Genomic DNA, 25,845 nt, shown 5'->3' with positions numbered 1-25,845 from the left:
TCATGGAAAGTACAAAGCGAGCCGGCCGTGGTCAGAGAAATTGATAGTGCAAATTGTATTATGAAAATCCAGAGAGCGAGAATGAGAATGAGACGGGCGCAAGGAAAATGAGGGAGGGGAAGGAAGGAGAGGAGATGGAAAGGGAGAGAGGAGAAGTAATGATTGGAGGGGGGAGGGGGGAGATGAAAGGGTTTGTTGAGGCAGAGACGAGGGACAGAACTGAAAACAAAAATGACAGGGACAAATGAGGAACAGAAATGAGAGCGACAAAAGAGATGAACAGAAATAACAATAACACAGGCATGATAGAAGAAACGAGACGACGACTAAAATGGAAATGAGAAAAACAGAGGTGAGACACAGAAATGAGAATTATAATGAGGGCGGAGTGGAGGAGGGATATGAAACGGGCTGGGGGGACAGAGATGGTAAAGACATTAATGAAAGAGAATGAAATGGCAGGGAAAGTGAGGGGCCAAGGAAATGACAGTAACTAGAAAATGTGGAAGTGAGGAATGGGCAAGGGAGATAAAAGGAGTTGTGAACACAGAAGCGATAGAAAGAAATAAGAACAGATATGGGGACAAAAGAGATGATAAGCCGTAATAGGAATAGAGAAGGAATGTAAGCAACACTAAGTTGGATGGGGCATGGAAATTAGGACAGGAGTGAAGGACACAGAAATGATAGTAGTAATGAGGGAGGGGAGGAACGGAGATGAGCGAGGGGAGGAAGAAATGAGAAGGAAGGGATAATTAAAGTGTTTATGGGGAGGAACAGAAATGAGTAACAAAAAGAGGGTGACAGATACGAAAGAAAAAGAACGGAGAGGAACATAATGACATGAGCAGAAAAATGACAGACACAAGATGGAAAAAAGAAATTTAGGTGAACCAAAGATCAACTGACACAGAACTGAGGAAGAGAGAAATGAGAGGAGGCCAAAATGAGGCAAACAGGAAAGAACACAGAACACCAGTATATAGAAATACACAAACTAATTGCAGCACACAGTGCCAGAGAAGCGTAAGAGTAAAAATTTACACAAAAGTAAAGAAGAATTCCGCTGAAACGAGAGGCAAATGAGTGAGGGGGGAGGGGAAGAAAGGGCGAAAAGACAGGAACAGAAACGAGACGAAACCGCTGGAGAGCAGGATGAAAATTAAGACAGAAACAAGGACACAGAGATAAAATTTACGCAGAATTAAAGACAGAATGACGTAAATGAGGAAGGCAAACAAGAAATGAGACAGAAATGAGGAAGACGGATGAGTGGAAGTGAAAATGAGGACACAAATGAGGCAGATAAATGAGAGGAAGCGAAAATGAGAGAGAGGAATGAGAGTGAGCAGAGATGAGAGACACGATAGTGAGCAGAAAGGAGAAAGACAGAGACCCGAGGGAAAGCAGAAATGAGAGACACACGGAGTCAAGAGGGCGCCGAAATGAGGACTAGAGAGATGAGAGTGAAATGAGAGGACAGAGAGGGAGAGAGAGCAAGGGCGTGCGGACGAGCGGACAACTAATGAGGTTTCCTGTTGGTTGGAGGTGTGCGCTTACAGAAGTTACTGGGTGAGAACTTTTGATGTCATCCCCCAACACTCTCTCCCCATCTCTCCCCGACCTCATCTCTCCCTCTTTGCTCTCCCCTTCCTTCCCCTACTCCTTCCTGCTCTCCCTCTTTTTCCCTCCTCTCTACAATCTCCCTCCACTTTCCTGACCTACTCTCACTTCCTCCCTTGTATTTCCCTCCTTCTCTACTATCATTCCCTCCTCCTCCTTCTCTAACTTCTATCTCACACTCCTTTCCCAGTCCCATCTTCTCCTCTTCTCCTTCCTCCCATTCCTTCATTTACTCTCCCGTCCCCCGTAACATCCCCATCTTCTCCCTCTTCCCCCTCCCCCGTCTCTCCGCGATTGTTTCCTATTCCCACCCTCCTCTCATTTCTCATCCCTGTTTATATCACCTCCACTCCCCGGTGTCGTCTCCCTTCCTCCTTCCCATCCCCACCTTTTCTCTACTCTCCCATCCCACATGTTGTGTCGCTTCTCTCCTCTCTCTTTCCCTTTCTCTCCTCCCTCCTCCCTCCTTAGCTCCTCTCATCCTGCTCCCTCTCCTTCCCTTCCCTCTGGCCTTCCTTCATCTCTCAGTCCTCATCTCCTCCCTCCCGTTTCCTCTTGCTCCCCTTCTACTAACTGTCCTCACTCTCCTTACAAGGGTACCTCCCCGACCTCCTCACCTCTCCTCCAACCTCATCCCGCTCTCTCATCCCTCCCTAACGCCAGCTCCTCCACCCCCATGACACTCTCCCGTCGAAGCCTTTTGTTCCTGGTGGCATTAATTTTTGCGCTAATTCCTTTCCCTGCTAACGGATCAGTAAACCCCTCAGTGCTAGCATGTCCTTTCTTTTTTATTCCTAACCTCTACCGTCATACGATGAGTTTTTTTTATTATTATTATTATTATCTGCGACTGGTGGACATTTTCATTCATCTAAACAGCTTAAGGGAGTTTTAGGACTGAAGGGGTTAAGAATGTCTTCATCAAACCCTCCTCTGTGATGACGTCTTCTATATCTCCACCGAGTAACTTTTTTCCAGCACAAGAATAGGACTATAAAAGGGTAAGAAAAGGAGGGAATAGAGGAAAACAGGGAAGAAGGGAAGCGAGGAATGAGACGGGAAGGGGGATGTGAAAGATGCCAGAGCGAGGAATGAAGGATGGAAAGTTATCGGAGACAGGATGGAAAGTGGCAAAGAAGAAGCAGAAAAAGGAGAGATAAGGGAAAGAGAGAAAGTGTAACTAAAGCTAGATAAAAGAAAAGTCAAAAAGATACAATGACGAGGGAAGTGAAACAGAGGAAGAAGAAGAATGAGAGTGATACTGGGGAACTGACTAGATACGAGGCAGGGAAGGAAAGAGAATGAAAAATAAAGTAGTGGAAGAGGAAGGAGGGATAGAGTGGGAAAGGAAGGGAGTGAAAGAGATACAGAAAAATAAAGAGAATGAAAGAGGGAGAAAGGGTGATTAGCAAAAAGGAAGGGGACGGGAAAGGAAGTTTAAAAAAATGAGGGAGGGTGTGAAAGAAAGAAGGAATGCAAAAGATATACAGTGAGGGAGGGAGGAAGGATGATTAGAAAAGAGGAAGGGAAAGAGAGTGAGGAAGTAACATCAAGAGGGAGTGAAAGAAAGATAGAAGAAGTGCAAGAGATATACAGTGAGGGGGGAAGGAATGAGGGAAGACTAACCAGAAAAGAGGACTAATAAGAGGAAATAAATGTAAGATGGAGAAGGAGTGAAGGAAAGATGAGGGGAGGAAAAGAAGAACGGAGGGAAGGAAGAGGGGTGGGAAGGAAGAGGTGTGGGAGGGAAGAAGGGAGGGAAAGAGTGAGAGAAGCAAGAAGCGAGGAGACTTATAGGCAAACAACGAAGAGAGTGAAAGTGGAATGACTGAGGGGAAAAAATCAGAAAAGAGAAAGAAAGACAGAAAGGGGGTGGGAGAGACATTATAACACAGAGGGAGTGCAAGAGGAGGGCTAATGAAGGGGAGTGAAGAAAAGGAGGCGTCTGACGTGGTGAGTTCCGTTTATCTGAATTTTAGCCACGAGGTCCTTCCAGACGTGAATAAAATCGTTTGGTGGCTGCAACGATAAAACAGAATAATAGTCATCGTTTGAAAGGAGTTAATCCAGGGGTCCTTCTTAAGCTGAATACGTTTGACGGTAGCAAAACAAAAATCATAAGCAGTACGATTAGAACAGTGTAATCGTCATCGTACGAGTAGATGTGGTTAATGGATTTTTTTTATAATTATTCCTGCCATATCAAAAGTTCATCTTAAATAAAGCTGCTTGGTGATGGCTTGAATAAAATGCAATAAACAACACAGTGAGAGGGTTATGAACTTTCTTTTCACTTTCATAGCAGAAATTTCTTTAACCTACGTAACATCGTCAAGGGGACGTCAAAAAAAAAAAAGTAAATATAATATGGGGCGGCTTGGTTAATGGAAGGTCTTTACTAATCCCTTCAGTAACAAAAGTGCTTTTAAGTTGAATAAACTCATCAGATCGCGGCAAGAACACAGAAGAAAACTCGTCATCGTAATGGTGTTGAGCAATTCCGATGAGGGGTGGGGGGGAGGCTTCAGTTTCATATGCCCAATCACGGGTTGAAATGACGGGGATATACTAGTTTGTTCTTTCTAACTCCACGGGATTTTACTTAGCCTGGGGAAAATTAATCCGTCGAGCCATGAGGAAGTAAAATGTTACCTCCCTGTACCCGATGACTCTATTTACTGATTTCCTCTACCTGCTTCCCGGCGTTTCACCTTGGGGAAGACCTCTTGTTGTGAGGGAATAGGGGATGGATTTCTCTAGCCCATCCAGTCCGCAAAAGCCTCTGTGCTGCATAAAACTGTCGGGAAATAGCAAGAATGAAATAAAAATGGCGTCCTCTGGCTGGACGTGTTATTTGTTGCATTTACAGGAAGTCGTAGGTTGAAACAGCACTACCTCCGAACCTCTCTCTCTCTCTGGGGGGCGCGGTAGCACAGTGGTAGCGCGCTGAGCTTGTGAACGGGAGGTCGCAAGTTCGAGCCTCACCCGGGCTACCGTTGCCGGGAGGGGTAGCTTCCTCCTGTAACCCCAGCGGGGCTATATGGCCTCAGTTGCCTAGCTCGGGGAATTCATATCTCTCTCTCTCTCTCTCTCACACACACACACACACACAATCACCGCATATACTGTACACGTAAACCGAAATCTCTCTGATATAATACCAAAACACGTCCTTTTCCACAACCACCCAGACTTAGACCACCACCTCTCTACCCACCAATACCACCACCCCTCCTCCAGATACCACCCCTCCATCCAAGCCTCAAACTCTTCCATATCGCAACAGGAAGAGCCGAGAATTTGCGAAGACATCTAACGGCGAAATCGGGTGTGAAAATTTAAGGTGAGCCGAGAGCGAGGCGAGGGGCCGAGCCAAACAATTACTGCTCCATCGAGAACTGTATTATAATCTGTTGTTCTCCTTATATATCGCCAGGCGCCGTCTACTCCTCGGTTTATCCAATTACCAATATCAACAAGCGCTCAAATGACTCCAGTTGATGCATTCAGCACAATGATGTCCTATTTTATTCTTACTGTTGTTGGAGCTGATGCTATAATTTCCAACTGACTGCATATTTAGTTCACATACAATATCTGAACGCACCATCTGTTCAGGTTAAAACTCTTCATTTTCTATCTGGAACTGTACAACTGGGGAGAGCTCAAAAGCATATACTGGAGAAAAAACGCACAGATATTCTCATTTTACATTACATTATGAAAAACAGGAAAAGTTCTGAATACAACACTTTTTTTCAATTTCAATATCTGCATTTTCTTTCCTCTGTTGCCACTAACTCAATTTATCCTCTTATAATCGGAACCATGGTTTACAGTTCTATTCTATCTAAGGCCAGACGACTTTATTCAGCCGAGAGTGAATCACAGGAGCCTGAAGTTTTAATACCGTCAGTACACTCTCATGGTCAGGAGATTGTATTCATCTGAGTGTGAATCATAGGAACCTGAGTGTGTTAAATAAATATAGCACCAGTCTGCATTCTTTACTGGCAGTTACCAGGCACATCTCAACATACAATGGCAACTTAATTTTAACTCTCTCTCTCTCTCTCTCTCTCTCTCTCTCTCTCACACACACACACACACCACATTATGTATTAGTAAATCAAAATCTCTCTTACATAAAAGTCACCACTATCAAGGGCATGACTTGCACCTTTCCACATTTGTTCATTCTCCCTCACTCTAACTTCATCGTCTGTACTTACGTTTGTAATTAGTTACAGGTGAAGGAGCTGCCGTGAGAAAGTATGGATAGGAGATGAAGGACGCGAGTCATGGCCGAGTGTAGCTGATTTATGGAATGGACTACAGTTTTAGGTGACTCTATAAACACCTTCCTTTCCATCTAATACAGTAATGTTAAGGAGAGGTAAGAGTGTAAACTTGCGGACATAAAATACCGATCCACTTCACTTAGATTAATATGACTGAGCGATGGCTTCCAAAACACAGTAGTAAATCCTTAGGAGCCCTGCAAATTCTTCAGAATATTACGTTTGAGTTTCGTAAGCGTTCGACTGAGTACAGCCATATTACTCTCCACCACTTTAGATCAGGTTGCCAATACTGATCTTCTTTAGCAATCTGGTTTGCGTGGGTACTGCCTTGATATGGATGGTGACGGTACTGCGTATCTTACTCCTGCTGCTACAACACATTTTACTCTGCTTAATAGTGCCTTTGTGGTGTAAGAATTAATGAAGACTATCTAGACATTTAGGTAAAAAGAAAAAAACTCCCTAAACTTATTCAAATCACCTTTAGAAATCATGAATATAACAATAAAGAAGTCGTTCTATTGAAAACGCTAATGCGTAACTGAGCAGTGTTCTGCAGTTCCTTTCTGGGTCACAAAACTACAAATATAAAAATACAAGACACTAATACGTATAAGTTTCGCCTCGTATTGATTCTTTTCCAGGTCAACCTCTCCTACCATCAGTTAGTCAGCTCATCTGTAAGACATGTAAGTTTGCCAGTTCTTCTCTTCCCAGCTCTTACTTATTAATTATCAGACGCTAATACCAGTGTTCATCCAAGATTGCTGCAACAATTGTTCAGTCCCATCTCTCACCACTTATTTCAAATTCCTCCCTCCATCCCTACTTCACTCCCTTCCCCCTCTCTCTCTCCTGGCTTAAATCGTTCTCCTTCATCTACTCTTGTACTGACAAGGCCAATATTCTTAGTTCTCGTCACTCATACTTTCATTAACTTTTCTTCCATACCTTCATTATGTTAATTTCCTTTTGTCTCCCTCTTGACCTTCCTCTCCTCCTTGTCACTATGAGTTAGCTTACTGTATATACACTTAGTTAATCTCTTACCTCGTTCTTGACCCTCTCCTTATTCTCCTGTTAATCTCGTTTCATAATATATCCCGTTCCTGATTCTCCTCTCCTCATATTCCAACAACTCTGCAATATATCATTCCATGAATCTCCTTTGGTCTCGTTCTTGGTCATACGCTCCTCATCCTCCCATCATTTGCCTGTAGTCTCTGTGTACCCCATCCGGTCTCATTCTCAGTCATTCTTTCCTCATCTGCCCATCAACATCGTATCTATAAACTCTCGTTGTTAATCTCTTTTCACCTCATTCTCAGCCATACTTTCCTCATCCTCCTGTCAACTTCGCATTTAAGCATTCCTTTTGCTACCCCTTCATTCTCCACGCTTTCTGTCCAAACCCGCTGTCTCAAAACCCAGGCAGGTCGTACTATGCCCTGTAATTTCTCCACCATTATGATAGAGCGCCTTAAAACAGTAATTCCCTCGGGTTCATAATTAACGCTTACATACTCGCTGCAGTCGGGGTTGTGTAATAATGTAAGGCTTATTAATAAACTTACGTGGCACATATATTTAAGTCCATCTCTCAGCTCTAAGGCCCATCGTTCTCTGTGCTCTCCTATCTCTACACACGTTCTACTCTAACTGCCAGTAGAACTACGCAAACTGGTTTGAATCGGTCGTTTTGTGCCGTTCGACTGACAATTAAAAAAACTCCTGCCCAGAGGGCTTGAGGTTCCTCCACATAGTTCACCTGCCAGTTTACTTACACAAAATGGTTGTGTGGCTCACATTTTTCAGTCAATCAGTGCATTCGCTCAGTTTAAGGAGAATTTGGAAGAGAAACGATATCTTTCTTCAGAATCCTCCGAGTTATTCCTCTTTCCGTGTGTAACCAAAAATCACGTCAAAATCTGTGGTGTGAGTGAGCTGCAGCGGTTTACACAGTTGACCACGTAAGTTCGTGCAAACCACCCGGCTGGAGTGTCAAGCTGTCAAAGCGGCCATCACCACGCCACCACCCGCCTGCCCACACCAGTTACTGCAATTCGACTGACAGTTAAATCTGAGCCGGTGTAGGGGTCTTACAGGCTCTGGATATCTAAACCTTTGAGTCCGAGGATAACACCGGGGGATTTTAGTGAATTGAAGCTAATTTCCAGTAACAAAGGCGTAAAAAATACTCATTAAATCTGAGGCCGATTAGCTTCTTTGAGTAAGATGATGACACCGTGGGATTCTGTTCAACGGGGTGGGATTTACAGCACAAAACAGATTAAAACATGCTCCATTAATCCTTACAACCCGAGGGCGCCTTCTGACCTGAGTGTGTAGGAGGTCTTCCAGGATCCGGCTATCTAATCCCTTTAAAAGAGTAACATCGGGGTGTTTTGTTCACCTAGATGGGATTTCATGTGCCAAAGGGTATGAAACTACCCCCCCACAAACTCCTTCAATCTGATGACGTAATTTGTTGTTTATTCTTGCTACAACCTAGCGATTTAATTATGCATTAGAAGAAACTCTTTCATTAAAGGAGACAAACTATAGTCAAATTCCATTAATCTTCTCATCACACGTCTTCTCACAAAAAGTAATGAAAAAAACAAAAAAAAAGCCTGTAAGTTGCACAAAGGGAATAAAAAATGCATCACCGAACTGAGGAGCTCTGAGTGCAACAGCAAACCTAATTTTTCATTCATTACAGGGGTTTACCATCAACTGCAGTACTATGACAGAAAAACAGAACCAATTACTGAGACATGCGTAAAAACAGGTCACCAAGTTTACGCACTGTTACACGCGATACTTTTGTCTAGACTCAGAATAATACTGGGAACCTAAGTTTAGGGACATCTTGGACTCCGCTTACCCTCCAACACCTTCCTCACTCCCCCACTCCCCTCTCTCACCACCTCCTCCCTCCTCTCCTAACAACTCCTCTCCTCCCGACCTTCTCCCCCCTAAACTCTCCTCTCCTTTCCCTCCATCCCCCCCCATCCCCACATTAGTCTCACGCCAATTTTCACTCCAAAACCATGAAGCGATACAAAACATCGTACAAACCCGATGCGATGTCTGGCAGTCAAGAAGGAAGGAGGGAAGGAAGAAAAAAAGGAAGGAAGGAAGGAAGGAAAAAAGGAAGGGGAGAAGGAAGAAGGGAGGGATGGAAGGAAGGAAGGAAGAATGGGGGGGAAAGAAGGATGGAAGAAAGAAACGGAAGAAGGGAAAAAAGGCTGAAGGAGAGAGAGTGAGAGAGAAGGGGGGCGGGAATCCAACACGCAAATTATATACTGGATCATACTTTAACCAATAATACGGGAACTAATATACTCAACACTTGAGTACAAACACAAAATAAACACACACACACACACACACACACACACACACACACACACACACAATAAACTCAATCAAACATCAAGGAAAACAGGATCATATATAAAAAAGAATTAATCTGACATATACAAAATTACCGCCCATAACTGCCCATAACTGAGTGAAAACAGAGAACAGTGGACTATTATGGAGGGAGAGATGAAGGAGGTGGAGGTGAGAGAAGGAAAACTGCCAGTGTGTTAATAGGTAGCGGGGGCAGAGAGAGAGAGAGAGAGAGAGAGAGAGAGAGAGAGAGAGAGAGACGGGCGAGGGGGGGGGGGAGGCAGGAAAGAAGGGGTGGGTGGGCAGTGGTTTGGAGGGAGCACAAGACCGAGGGAGACAGACCAGGAGAGAAGTAGAGAGGAATCAGCAGGGAGAAAAGAGTGGGAAGGGAGCAAGAAAGACGAGGTAAGAGGGGTTCAGCAGAAAGGGGGGTCGGAGGAATGAAGGGAAAGAGAGCGAGTTCGAAAGGATGAAGAGAAGGGGGTGAAGGGAGGAAGAGACGGTGGACGATGGGAGGACGGGAAGGGGGAGGAAGAGAGTGTGGTGGAAGGGTGGAAGAGAGGGGAATTGAAGGAAGGAAGAGAGAGGGGGATCGAAGGGAAGAACAGAGAGGGGACAGGAGGGAGGAAAAGAGGGAGGTCGGCGGGAGGAGGAGAGGGTGAGTATGGATGGGGAGAAAGAGAGGAGGGAGGGTCGAAGAAATTACGAAGGGAAAAGGGTGAAAACGAAGTAGAGAATGAGTCATGGGGAAATGAAGGGAGCTGGGAAGAAAGGAGGGTAGGTTGGGGAATTGAGAAAACTTGGAAAGAGAGGACGGGGAGGGGGGGTTGGGGAATTGAGGGGAGTTGGGAGGAGAGAGGAGGATTGGCGAAATGAGGGGAGTTGGGAAGAGACGAAGGGGGAAGATGGGGAAAGAGGATACAGGAGTCAACGGAAGGAAGAGAGGGAAATCGGGGGGAGGAAAGGAGAGAGGGAGACAGCGGGGGGGTGGAGGGAGTTTGGAGCTGGTGGATCAAGCCCGTCTGATGAGGTAAATAGGAGCTGACCTCGCCCCAAGTCAAAGCGACCGACCCCTGTTGACCCTGCGCCGGCCGAGTAATTAATAATTACACTCTAATCAACTCCAGTAATAACGCTCACGCCGAGATCATGAGGCTTCACCTTCTCATTAATGAAGGCGAATACGGCACAGATTGCTTTGAAGTGATTGTTAATTATCAGGGGTGTTATATTAAGGCTGTAATTAAGAAAATGACTGAACGCCTCGTTGCTGCTGGGGAAAATCTTGCACCATAAACGAGGCCCCTCACAGTCCGCTTCCATATTTATAAACTTTCTTGAACTTAGTCCCTTCACGACGATGATTTTTTTTTTTTTGTTACCTCAAGACGATTTTATTCCACGTAAAAGTGACTTTTCGGAGTGCAGGAATATTTTGTGTGTGTGTGTGTGTGTGTGTGTGTGTGTGTGTGTGTGTGTGTGTGTATATATATATATATATATATACACACCGGTAACCTTCATTAACCTATTCAAACCGAGAAATCCTTCCCCTCCTGAATGCTGATTGTGGTAGCAAAAATAAAGTGAAAAACAGGTCATCTGAGTGACGTGGCTAGGTTTGCAGGCTTAAATTTTAGTCTTCACTCACAGAGCTACCATACACTTAACAGACCAACTAGTAGTGAATAGCAAAATGAAGTGGGTAAATGACGTCTGATTACAGTTAACTGTTATGGAGACAAATTTACCTCGTAAATTACCTTAAGGTTACTGATGTACTGTATATGGACCCTGGACAGTAACTAAATTAACCTTAAAAAGAGCGTTAAGACATGGAAAGCATAATAATCGTTTAGGAAAGAATACGTCTCTCCAAGAATACGAGGAAATGAACTTCAGAAGAACCATCAGGAAGTGATTATTACACAGTTCAGGTTCAGTTTGTGTTCTTTGTTACTTATAAATATAAGTGAGAAAGCAAACGCCTTTTTATGAACTTGGATTTGACTGACAGGAAACAAATTCAACGAAATCAATCAACATAGCACTTTATGATAATCTGATGAACTTGGTCTTGAAAGATATGAAATTTGGTCTATAAAAACATTGACTATTTAAACCACTTAACCATCCCTTTGCAACATGACTCTCAGTAACCAGCCGTATGATTTTCCGATGAAACTGGTCTCTGAAAACAGAAAATATAACCCACAAAACTATTCAGTACACATATACCACCTAATCAACCTCTTGCACCGACAAATCAAAAGGTGGTGGACAGTTGATACGCCTTCTACCACCAGGGTCTCGTATTTAGAGAGACGAGTGATCCAACGCAAAGTGTATATATTCTAAGGTAAGAGCCAATTCTGAGGTAAGTGCAATCATAAAGTGAGTGGAAAGTATACGCGAGGCAAGAAAATTACAAAGTAGGTGTAACGTCTGTGGTAAATGCAAACTCTGAGATGTCTAAATTATGAAGAAAACGTAAATTTTGATGTGCGCAAATTCTAAGGTAATTATAAAAACCAAGGTAAGTGTAAATTATGCTTAAACTCAAAGGTAGGTGTAAACTATGTCGAAACTCTAAGGTAAGTGTGTATTCTGAGTGAGTGTATAATCATGGTGGCCACGTCAGACTGGTCCTCAATGGGGCTTTCATTACTCGCACGTCAATTACGCCACCGCCAGGTAATTAACGCCTCCGTCGCTAGCAGGAATAAAACATCAAAGCAGTCACCGTACTGGAGGGGTTCGTAATGGAGGCTGTTCTAAGCACTTTCACTACAAACAGTCTTGAACAAAATCGTCTGACGGCAGAAAAAAAAAAAAAATCCACAGGCTGAAAGCATTAGTAGAAGATTTCTAAACTATTAGCTAAAAGTGAATAAAATAATCTCTGAACGCACGAAATGCAATAATTATAATGAAAGGGTTACCGCAGGTTGTGAAGTCTTTGGCAGCTTATTTTTGGTATCGCTCGACCATTATATTCAGCTCTGGACAGCCTCCTCATAATAAACAAAATGTCTAGTGAAATGATCTGTTCATAACACTAAAACATCAAAGTCGTCAAGATACTGAAGGAGTAAATGGGGATAATTGTAATATTGGGAGCTGCAACACACGTCAGTATCAGCAGCAGGTCAGGCAAGGCAATGCGAGGTCAGGCGGAGGGTCATAACCTCGATACTGTATTTTAAGCATCAGTAATTCCACTGCTCCGGTAGTTCAGTGTGGGCTGCTTCTATTTCCGTAACACACCTCTCACTGGCAGATTAATTTTCGTCTATGATAGTCCGTGTATAGTTTCTGTTTCCCATCAACCTGCTACTTTGGGAAGTTTTGCAATATTTTCCCTCCTTCCTGACTGCTGGAGCCCAGATTGTAGCGCGTCTGTTTCTCGGAAGCAAACGGGGCTTCGCCCTGCATGTGAATGTCCTTAGGGAACTAGAGCGCGCGTCATATGAGGATTCGCTAGTGAAGCATATTGCGTGTGATAATTTTGAGGATGTTAAAGTAAGACGCCACACGGAGATTCGCTAATGAAGCACCTTGTATGTGAAAACCCTGAAGGTGTGACTATGTAACAAGCTGTTCAAAGAAATTTTGTAACACCTAAAAATGTCACCACCCAATACCATTACTACCATTCCCACCCACTACCAGCAACACAGTCCAAATTTGTCTCACCACCACCACCACTATCTTATGATTCATCAACCGTCATTAGTATTTACCCATTCAACAGCAACCAATCAGTTCATCTTTAACATTCTCACTGGCGCCGAAGGGTAGCCAACACGTGGTGGCACTATGCATCCTGGATGGGACAACCTGGGAGTCAAACCTCGCCATACTTCCCTGTACCTCACCGTGCCAAGAACCCTGGTCCGACCCTGGTGAGGCGCTACCACAAAGGGTTGCCAGCTCCCTACACGGTGTATGTACTATACTCTAACTGTAGGACATCCCCACCGAGGCAACTGCTTACCTATGCCCGACGGGACTGCTCGGCTAGATATACCGGAGTCATGATACAAAAACATCGACAACAACAACCATTCTCACTCACAAGTTTAACGTTACAAGATCCATCCTCTTAACATGGCCCACCGTCATCACATACATCAATCCGCTGCCATCACTACTACTTGATCAACGAGCAGCAGACACAGTGAACTGCCGATCAATCACCTTACAAGAACCACTTTCACCCTCTAGTTTAATTTTACCAACACAGAACAATCCCCCCTAATTTACCGTACTTCACCTTCATCAAAAGTTTTAAATAGTTGACATCATTACTAAAAACCCATTTAACAGCAGTTGTCCCATCACCACCAATCTCACTCCTTAGTTTAATAACTCTTGATATCCCAACCCCCATCGCCCTCTCTGGCCCAATCACCATCATCATTGTCTCCCATCACTAAACTGAACATCAAACAACAAATCGTCAACATTTTCATCGACTTCCAAGTTTACTGTTACGAACATCACAAAAGCCATCGACCTAATATGTTTCACCATCACCACCCTGCTCTCACTATGATGTCTCAAACCTCATGCACCACAATCACCATCACTGCACCATCATCATCACCGTTTTCACTCACTCAGACATCATCATCACAACGCCCATCCCCCTAATTTTCCTCATCATCTACAAAAGTTTTCATCAGCAATCATCACTACTACTAGACCATTTAATATCAAACAACTCACATTTAATATCACGCAACGCGTCACCACTATTCTCACTCACTCCCCAGTTTAATAATACTAACATCACAAGAGCCATCGCCCTAATTTGCCCCATCACCACCAGCTCGCTCTCACCATGACGTCCCGAACCTCCTGCACCATAATCACCACAATTGGCTAAAAGCACCTCTGATAAACACACACATATCGCTAGGATGGCCGGGCCCTGAGGCGGAAGGGACCTTGTCAGCGTCTATTAAATTGTAATTATCATCATTACCATCGTGCATGGACTTCGCGTCATTGAATATTCCATGCATTTAAGATTAATTGTCCCGAGTATGCCAGACACATGACCTGCGAGACGGCTAGCCAGGGCTGGGGAAGAGACGGACGGGGAGGAGACGCATGGGGAGGAGACAGATGGGAGGAGATGGGTGAGAAAGAGACAGGTGGGGAGGAATAAGGTGGGCAGCAAATAAATGGGAAGGAGAAGGGTGAAGAGAAGAATGGTGTAAAGAAAGGAGAGGGGTTGAGATAGGGAGCGAAGGGACTGGTGGGGAAAGGAGGGAAGGAAAGTGATGGGGAAGAGACGGTGGAGAGAACTGGAAATGAATGGATGAGGACGGGCTGGGAAAGCGTGAAGATATGAGGGTTTGGAAAGAGGGGTATGGGGAGGAGAGGGATGGGACCTGAAGGGCAAGAGGGGTGGGGAGGGGTTAGGAGAAGGGTGAGAACGAGTGGGATGAGGACAAAAAAGTTAGCGAGAAGTCGGGAGGGGGGGAGTTGACAGTAGGAGGGTGGGATGACGGGTAGGGAGGAGAAGAGTGAGGATGAGGCGGAGGGAAAGGACAGGGTTAGAAAAGAAAACAGAGGAGGGCAAGAAAGCTGAAGGGAGGAGAAAGGAAGGACGTGAGGAGGACTGGTGCAGAAGATGAGGCAATGAGAATACGGACAGGAAGGAAGTCAGGGCAAGAAGGATGAGATGGACTGGGGAATAGGAACAGCGAGGGAAGGAGAGGATGACTGGGGAAGGAAGAAATGAGGCAAAGAGAGGGAAGAAGGCGAAAAAAGTGAGGAGGAGAGGGGTCAAGATGGCAGGGGTATGGAGATCAGGGTTGGGGAGATCAGGGTTGGGGAGATGGAATGGAAATACGGGGAGAAAGCAAGGGCTAGGGAGAAGGGTAGGTACAGGAAGGGCGGGACAGGAAGAGATGGAGAGGTGAGAAGTGAGAAAGAGATGTTTATGGTAGAAAAGTCTTATGAGGAAAGGAGAGGTAGGGAGGTGAGGGTTAGGGAGTGGAGGGGATAGTAGGAGGGAAGGGAGGGGTAGGGAGAATAGAGCTGAGGAGGAGGAAAGTTGAAAGGCGAGAGGACGGGCAAGGACAGAGTACACAGGAAGTACAGACAACAGAGGCCAATTACATAACGTGGTTGTAGATTGTGTTAAAAGAAATTATACTAAAGATTTAATTGGCGTGTTTGCGGAAAGGACAGAAGTGAGGAAGGCTCTCCATTGCCAACATCTCCCTCCGGCAAGAAGACTGTCAGGAAAGAAATAAAAAATAATGTCATGAGTAATGGACAGAACAAACATGAAGGGATGGTAGAACTGAAATACAGAAGATGAGTGGAGCAAGTGGGAAAGACAGGGGTGAAAAAGAAGGTGAGCGAGCGAAAGGACGGGGCGGGGGTAGAGGGGCGGAAGACGTGTGAAGAAGATAGGGATGGGGAAGAAGAGGAGGCCTGAGGAGTTAGATGACGTGAGGATGACAGGAGAAAGGGAACAGATAAGGTGGGGAGAGGAAGGTAGCAGAGGGAGAAAGAAAAGGGAATGGAATGAGAGGGAGAAGGGAGAGATAGGGTAGGGACGGGAGGAAGGGATGTGGGAATTTCTGGTCCATAATAAAGGGTTGATGATGGGGGTGAAGGGAAAAACTGCGGGAGGAGGAGCAAAGACGAAGAAGAGAGAGGCAAAAGATGGGAGAGGAGGAACGAGAGGAAACGTACAAAGGAAAGGTAAGGAAACAAAAGAGAAAGATGGGAAAATGAAAGGTTAGAAGAGAGAGAGTAGGAGAAGATGGAAGGAGAGGAAAGGTAGGGAGATGATGAATGTCAATGCGAGAGGCCGGGAGGGGATGAGTGAGGAGTGACAGACAAGAGGGGAAAGTAAGGGTGGGTGGAGAAGACAGGAGAAGAGCGAAGGGGAGAGACGAACGACAGAGAGACAGACAGACAGACAGACAGAGAGGCCCCCATCCTTTTTATTTTCTTGAAACCTATTCCTGACGACTCTGAATTTTAAATAAATGTAAGACTATCCCGAGTTTATCCATTAATTAAAACATTCTCTCTCTCTCTCTCTCTCTCTCTCTCTCTCTCTCTCTCTCTCTCTCATATCTTACCCACTTTTTGCAGTCTTACAAACGAGCGTAATGCTTAATTAAGATAGGGTAAGCCACGTAATAAATCAGGGTGGAGAATGTTGGGGGAGACCTTTGTTCTGTAGTGGACCGGCACAGACTGATGATGATGATGATGATGATGATGATGATGCATAACTCACAAGGGAAATCAGCTACTCATTAAAGAGCTTCGAGGCTTCCCACCAAGTCGGAAGGAAGAAGGGCAGTAAAGGAATTAGATGGTAAAGAAATGACAGTCGGAAGAAACAAGTGTAGAATGCTGTATGAAAATAATTACAAAATATAAGATCATCAGACTGACTAAATTAGACTATATTCTGTATGTTGAAATCAACGAAGCATCATATATATATATATATATATATATATATATATATATATATATATATATATATATATATATATATATATATATATATATATTCAACGAAGCATTACATATATAGAGAGAGAGAGAGAGAGAACTCAGGTTTTTGGACCGTTGGAAAGTGTAGTACTTAATGACCGGATGCCCTTCCTGCTGTCTACCAATGACCCTTGGGTGGACTAGAACCTCCGACCCTTCGGTCAGAGCGCTCTAACCCACTGTGCCACGACTGCTACAACCAGCTAGGTGACAGGATAGCGCTACCTCTCCCACCAAGGCTGCTTATCCGGGCGCGGCGCGACACTTTGGTCTCCAGTCATGAGCTCTATCACTGAGCCGCCATGCCCCCACAGAGGACTTAGGATGAAGCGAAAATGCGCAAGGAATCTGAAGGGCCCAGGTTATGTGATCTAGCATGGGCCATCGCTGACAGAAAAAAAAAAAAAAATCCACATCTCCCCAATGGGGTCAAGGTCACTAAGAAACAGTAGGTGGAGACTAATGACTGTCCACAGAACAGTTACAAAGTTCTAGTTTTTATTACTTTCATACGACATTTGTCGGTTCACCTGATACTTCATGAAAATGAGAATTTATATACTGCATGCGATAACTTCTTTACTAAATACATTTTTAAGCTGAAAAAAATTGTCTTGTGACAACAAGAATAAACTGAAGGTGATATTCTAGGGCAGAAGATATTACTCTGAGGAAGACTTCTTACGGCGCAAGGCTTAGGTGTAGGCCTAATAACACCAAAAAAAAAAAAAAAACATGCAGGGATGAAAAAATACAAGCAAATGAAAAATTTTCAAAGCATCTGACAAGTCTGTGTGTGTGTGTGTGTGTGTGTGTGTGTGTGTGTGTGTGTGTGTGTGTGTGTGTTTACGTGGGCCTTCGATCATTGTTAATTTTTACATATGGTAAAGTTTATTTTGTAGTCTTTTTGGGTGTTTTGATGATGTCATTAATTTTTTTTATTATTCTTGTTTATATCTTAAAGGGGAAGTACAACATTATTACCATTATTATTATTATTATTATTATTATTATTATTATGGTTATGATTATTATTACCGTGTCATTATCATTGTCATCATTATCATCATCATCATCATTATTATTATTATTATTATTATTTTTGTTCTTGTTCCTGTTCCTAAATATTATCATTACAGTCAACGTCATTATTATTATTATTATTATTATTATTAGATACACGTTGCTTTGATAACTTCAGTTTTTGGCTTTATTTCCAATATTTTATCTGATGCATTTATTATTATTATTATTATTATTATTATTATTATTACAGTATTGTTGTTGTTGTTGTTGTTGTAGATGTTGCTGATGTCGCTAAATATTATCATTACAATCAACCTTAAGATGATGATGATGATGATGATGATGATTAGATAAACACTGCTTTGATAACTTAAATTTTTGGCTTTATTTTCATTATCTTATCCGATGCACTAAGGCTTGTAAACATCTTTATTTATTACAACTTTTGTTATTACCTCTTTTTTTAATTTTCTGTGTCCGTGGGTTTCTGGCCATGTACCACTATGCTTTTTTCTGTTTTCACAATTTCACGTTCCCCTTCCCTATCCTCGCTCTCCCCTCTCCCCCTCTCACGATCTCTCCATCTATCCATCAGTCTCTCTCTCTCTCTCTCTCTCTCTCTCTCTCTCTCTCTCTCTCAATTTTCTTAATTTACTTACTATTAATAAAGTTAGGCTGTTCCTCTCATTTTTCAATTACTTAACCCGTTTCATCAGCTGCTCCCCCTCCCCCCCTTCTCTCTCTCTCTCTCTCTCTCTCTCTCTCTCTCCCTCTCCCCTCCCCTTTTCCTCCCTCCGGTTTTCAATATCTAAATAAATTTTGTTTTGTTTTACATTCTGCCTGGCCCCAGCGTTAATAGTATCACACAGAGGAATGACCACAGCGCACAACAAATTCTCTCTCTCTCTCTCTCTCTCTCCGCCGTCCTACCCGCCTTCTCTCTATGCCTGCGTGCCTGCGTTTATCCCTAGCTACCTACCCACCTTTCTGCCTCGAATACTTTCTCGATTATCGGCTAGCCAAAATTCGCTCTCTCTGTATCTCAGGTCTGTGGTCCAGTTCTGACGTCTGACATTCTCTGTAATTCTGCTTTTGGATATCAGCTATTTCCCATTTTCTACTCTGATCTGCTGTTTTAAGTTCATGTACTCTACCCCTTTGTGGTTTCTTGCCCATCATTCGGTTCTGAGATTCACTGTTCTTTCTAACTACTGGGACTTTTGCATAAGCATTATCTCTACACGTCCTATCATCAATGTGTCAAAACTGCCCAGGTTATTTTTTTTCTATATCTTTTGTGTGAGTGTCCGTCTCAGATATGTGGTGTGGTTCTGAGGTTGGTTGCTTCATAGTCTAATAATTTCTTTGTCTTTATTTCACACGTTATCTCTATGCCTCTTTATCACTGGTGTTTTGCTACTGCTCGGAATTTTTCAACTTCTGAGCTTCAAATCTGTGAATCGGTTATGGGGTTAGTTTTTCTCTGTAATTAGTCTCCACTTACAACATAGGTGGATACTACTGTTTTTGCTAGTATTATCATTGTTATTCCGGCTTCACAGTCTCGCGACGATTCAAGGAGAACCGGAGACTGCGCAAGGAATGTTAGAAGCCCAGGTTATGTGTCCTGGCATGGACCATTGCTGACAGAAAAAAAAAATCCAAATCTCCATTATGGGGTCAAGGTCACTAAAAAACAGTAGGTGGGGACCAGCGACTGTCCGCAGAAGAGTTACAGAGTTATAGATAATATTGTTCTTATTTTTTAAACTCTCTGCCTGTCTGTCTGTCTGTCTGTCTGTCTGTCTCTCTCTCTCTCTCTCTCTCTCTCTCTCTCTCTCCTTTTGTTGAGAAGGGGAAAGAGGGGGAACTACTATATTTTTCTCTAGGCCTGGGATAAGTTTGTCCTTTGACTGTGGCAGGTGTATAGTACTGATATCTGCCATTTGACTTGCCCTGATGTGTCGTAAAGATCATGGCATCAGGTCCTGCAGCATTTAACAAGGATAATAGCAATTATCCATGTAGATCGTATTTATATTTAACAATTATTTCGTGTAATATTGATGTCTCGGTGATGGACCTATTCACAGCAGTGCAGGAAAACAGAATGTTCCACTTTTCAAAATCGGTAAAAAAAAAAAAAATACAGGAAGGAAAAATACAAAAGCATGTTTCATTGTGGCGCCAGTACACAAAATTTATTCTGGTACTACATATTTTCCACTCTGATTTCAACATGTACTCTGTAGTACTATGATTGGTTTGTGGTGCTTCATGTACTGGTCACAGTACATAATTAATCACTGTCGTGTTTTCAAAGCCGTGTTGACAGAGGTGCTCCGGGGAAAAATATGATTATAATGAAAAATATACCATATCATCATCATCATCATCATCATCATCATCATTATCCTAACCCAACCTTTCATTATGTTAAGTGGAAAAGGTATGACTCAGACACCAACCAGATATACTTATCGTTTATATGGAAAAAGGAGGTCTGATCTTTACCCTCTCCTGACATTATTTCTGACAATTATAAATAGGGTGGTTTCTGAAGCCTACCCTCGTCATAAAGTAGTGACTGGGTTGGGATGATGATGATGATGATGATGATGATTTATTAGACATGTGTATTTATTATTGTTATTGTTATACTCCTTCTTATTTCTTCTTCTTATTATTATTATTATTATTATTATTATCATTATTATCATTATTATTATAACCATAACGAACGAATTACCGGTAAGGCATCATCATCGTCATTTTCATAACCACTGTGATGATGACGATGAAGTACCTCATTAATACCGATACTAGACATTTAATTCAGTTGAGGGCTGATATGAACGCATCGGGGTATCTCATTTGCGCTCACAATAGACGATTTTATTCAACTGGAATCATCTTTGTTGTCACGTGGTTATAAAATATCGTATTTACTCATTTGCACAGTGTTCTCAATACAGGACGGAATTGAGCATTTTCAACGTAATGGGGGGAATCCTGGGGTAGGGACCTATGAGCTTCGCGACTATGAGCCAATAAGCAGAGGGCGGTACACTTAGTACCCTTCCATCACAATCTCTCACACAGGAACCCTAGGCACTAATGGGTTAATAGTTTTATTGTAGAGAATGAATTAGCCCAATTCATTATCAATCGTGCGAAGCAGGATGGGATCATTTTTGACAACTCGCCGTATACTGCTGCGCGAGATTCAACCTGTCTGTGTGTCTGAGCCTTAACTCCTCCTGGGCTATTTGATGGATTTGAATCAAACTTCCCTGGTGAGTTCCTCTAATTACTCAAAAAGTCTTCCACTATAAATAATTTTCCAACCATGCTTTTTAGGGGGATTAACCCCTCATCAAATAAAAAATAATAGTGAAAGACGGGCAGATGTGACTTTAATATCTCAGTGCATGTTGTGCAATGGACTCACATCCACAATGCAATATTTGGGGAGCGGGAACCCCCCAACGATTCTCGGGGAGGTCAGTCCTCCTCCCAAAACTAAAAAATGATCAGAAACTGAAGAAAGTGAGCTCATGCATTTCAGTGAAACTACTCAGGCCAGTTTGCCCGGTTCTTTGATAATGTATTCCAGTGTGTAGAATTTTCCACCATTATTTTTAAGGGGTCAGCCTCCTCTAAAAATTTAAAATGATACAAAATAGGGAAAGCAGGACAGATGTTGCTTTGATATCGTACATGTTGTAGAGTGGGCTTCCATTCGCTAACTACTACTACTGCTACTACTCAGAGTGTATCCTGAGACATCACCTTTCACATACGCCACCAAAGACATGAGATTTTTGCATCAGGATATTAGCTTCTCTTATGACGCAGTATTTGTAACTCTCAAATCGACATGTAAATCGCAGGACTAGGTATGAAGTTTCCGTGTTTTCTCTGAATGCACAGGAAGAAATTAAGTATCTACTTTATCACTAACCCCAGAGAATTTTATGCCATTTTTTTATTAATGTAGTAGTTGGAGCGATCATCCACTCACTCGATATTGTGTTACCTTTAACTGACTCTACATTGAGTGACAAGCCAAATGGTTTCCTATTATCCACGAAGACATTTACTTCACTGAATGGTAACCTTGTAACCATACGGACGCCTGGTGGTCTAGAGCGTGAAGGTGCTCCAGTGGAATAGTGTCCTAAGAGTTTCGATTGGAGGAACGGTTGGGGTTCTGTGCGAATACCATGTCACTCAGGGAAGAGGGAAGCTGGTCACCCTTGCCTTAAATGTCATGACTGAATAACCTAGCTCCGGGTCCCTAAGCTCCCGATGGGGCAAAAAGTCTTGGATGACCAACAAACCAATAGATATATAGATAAAGACAAATAAACAGACAGATGGATAGATAGACAGACAGATAGATAAATAGATACAACTTTTTTAAGAACATGGGAACCAACTACTGTATTTCTTTTGGCATAAGGGGCTTTATCACAGTAACTCAGAGAAGCAGGAAGTATAAATTCTCACGAGTACCATGATGGCCGAGAATTATGAATTTGGAATATTAACACACACTATGTGCTTTTATCAACTTCATCCCGAGGACGTCATGTTCATTAAATACTTGCTGCTGTCAGACCGATGTATTTAGCTTTGGGATGCTCTTGCTTACGAACGAATTAATGAAGGATATAACTAACCCCGTCTGGTTCGAAAATTTCACTAGAGCTGAATAGAATTGCTTGGAGAGAGTATGAATAAAATACAAAAGGCGTTGTCGGGAAGAAAGGGTTTAACGTGAAACTGAACGAGTGGAATTTAGAATCGTGACCAAATAAAATATAAAATAAAATGAAATCCAGCGTCAATTTGTTATGAACTCATGGTGACTGCAGCGGCCCGTAATTCAGCTGTTTCAAGGGTCTCTTTAAACTGGGTTAAAGCATAATTAATGCATTAACAGGAGTCATTAACTCTCCAATCCAACATTTATAGCTGTAGCAGTCCAGAGTTGTATACAATTTTATTTATGTCACTGATCATCAGGGTCCCATTATTACCGACGCATTCCCAGTTAAAACATATCTCCTCTTTCCGAAGCGATGAGATATTTGCTTGTCTAGTAAATTATTTCTTTATTAACGTGTTCTCTTTCTGGCAGGTAGGTAATCTTTAAACAGTACTAAACAAACACCCCTCGGCTCTCTTGAACTGGCTCCATCCCTCCCTCTTGTTTGTCTGTTCTACATTACCCGTTTATTAGAGTAAATTCGATTTTTGCAGGTAAATGCTATCTGTCCATCGTAACAGACTCTTCTCACATCTCCTGACCCGTTTTACTCCCTCCCTCCTTGTCTGTCTGTTTGTTCTTTCCGTTGTCTGGATGCTTTTACCACACCATTCACAGTGCAACCACATCCTTTACAGTCATACAGCATCACAGCTATAACCTTCAGAGACACCACAGATCTACCACACCCTCCACATCCCTACAACATTCCTACATCAATCTTTTCAGTCTTGTCACACACTCCACAGCCTTGATTCAGCCCTACTACACTCTCCACAATCTTACTACACCCTCCACAGCCCTACCGCAATCTCCACAATTCTGCCACAGTCCTGCCATACCCTCCACAGCCCTACTACATCCTCCATAACCTACCACACCCTCCACAGCCCTACCATACCCTCCATAACCCTACCGAACACTCCACAAACCTGCCAGAGTCCTACCACACCCTTTACACTCCTACCACACCCTCCACAGTCCTACCACACCCTCCACAATTCTTTCACACCTTCCACTGTCCTACCACATCCTCCACAGTCCTACCACATCTTTAAGAACTGTCCAACCATTCCTGTCACAACCACAATCTTTCCATTCCATCCACTTTCCTTCTGCTTTTCATGGGACCCCAACACCTACCTTACCTCTCTCTCTCTCCGATTTTCTCTCCCTCTCCCTCTCCCTTTCCCTCTCCCCTTCCCTCCCTTCCTGGTTCTGCCCTAAATGGTTGTGCAGCCTGGACGCGCCCTAATTATACTAAACATGTTGCTTTTTCACCCCCACACCGGTTGATTCCCCGCTGGGCCAATTCCGACTTTATAATTCTGAGTGATTAATTTCCATCGCATAATTTATCACTCACGAGCAATTGGCAGTCCGAGTGGGTTGGTGTGTGTGTGTGTGTGTGTGTGTGTGTGTGTGTGTGTGTGTGTGTGTGTGTGTGTTTTCTGTATCGTGAGTTTAAATGGAGTTTTTGATGCAGGAACGGTGTTAGCGATGGTTTCAGTCGTTATTTTGCTGTTTGTGTGTATATTTTGCTAATGGCCTAAGCAGCTATAAAATAATGTTAGAAATGTTGGCTGGGAATGTCGGAGAGACTGTATATGTGAGGGACTGTGAATTTAATGTGGTGTGGGGTGAAGGACAGAATTCTGATGGTTTGGCTAATGTATATGTGGAGAGATATGGCCAAGTTTATGGTTTTCCTTCATTTATCCTGATGATGATATGATGATGATTATGATGATATGATGGTATGATATTATGATGATGACGATGAAGATGAAGATGAAGATGACGATGATATGATGGTATGATAATATGATGATGAAGATGAAGATAAAGATGACGATGATATGATGGTATGATAATATGATGATGAAGATGAAGATGATGATGAAGATGATGATGACGACGACGACGACAACGACGACGACGACAACGACAACGACGACGACGACGACGATGATGACGATGATGATGATGATGGGAGGTATGAGGAGCAAAGTGTGAGGTGTCAAATCCGCAGTGAGACAAAAATGGATCAGGTGACGAATGAGCTGGGATGGGATTAGTTCTGGATAGATTAGGTCAGATATCTGGATAGGGCAGATGAGGTTTTTTGGTTACGTTAGGTTAGAAAATGTTAGACTTGGTTAGGTTTTGGATGGTCATAGGTTGGGAATAGATATGTACGAAACCTGCTGTAAGGAGGATGAATGCTAACTATATGCTAACAGGGGTATAATGTGAGGACCAGGGGGTGAGGGGTTTGATGTGGTATCAGGTGTATGGTTTGGTATCAGGTATATGGCTTGGTGTCAGGTGTATGGTGTGGTATCAGGTGTATGGTGTGGTATCAGGTGCAAGGTGTACCAGGTGTATGGTGTGGTATCAGGTGCAAGGTGTACCAGGTGTATGGTGTGGTATCAGGTGTATGGTGTGGCATCAGGTGTAGGAGTAGTTGCATGGTCTGGTATCAGGTGTGTGATGTGGTATCAGGTGTAAGCTGTGGTATCAGGTGTAAGGTATGGTATCAGGTGTAAGGTGTGGTATCAGGTGTATGGTGTGTTACCAGATCTATGGGGTGGTATCAGGTGTATGGTGTGGTATCAGGTTCATGGTACGGTATCAGGCTCATGGTACGGTATCAGGTGTATGCTGTGGTATCTGGTGTAAGGTGAGATATCAGGTAATAAATCTGCTGTATGGAGCACGATAAAGAATGTCTGGTATGTAAACTGAAAGTATTAGGGCGTCATGTTTATGAGGTGCCAGAATCGAATTACTTAGGAAGATAGAAAGTATTAAATACATGTCGTAAAGAATGATGTGCTAAAGGCAAGGTATCAGGTGCTAAGTTGATAATACGAGACGATAATATTAGGAGCAGGATCCTAAATATGGAGTATGAACGAATGTATGAGACTGATGCAGTAGGTTGCTGAGGTTGGCCTAAAATATAAGGTGTCGTAGATGAGCTGTGGGCAGTACTACTTGCTAGGGAATCTTAGAATATTTCGTGTGAAACGCTAAAAAGAAAAAAAAAACGATTCAAAATATCAATGTATCACTGTATGAGTAGCGATATCCAGAAGACGAACTTAAAATATTAGGTTTAACAACGTGTAAAAGCGAGATGTGTAAGGTGTAAGGCATTTGGAATCAGAATAC

The sequence above is a fragment of the Coenobita brevimanus genome, chromosome 93 (genome assembly GCF_032717465.1).
Source record: "Coenobita brevimanus isolate Jiangsu-jjx chromosome 93, ASM3271746v2, whole genome shotgun sequence".
Lineage (NCBI taxonomy): Eukaryota > Metazoa > Arthropoda > Malacostraca > Decapoda > Coenobitidae > Coenobita > Coenobita brevimanus.
This window is presented reverse-complemented; position numbering follows the sequence as displayed.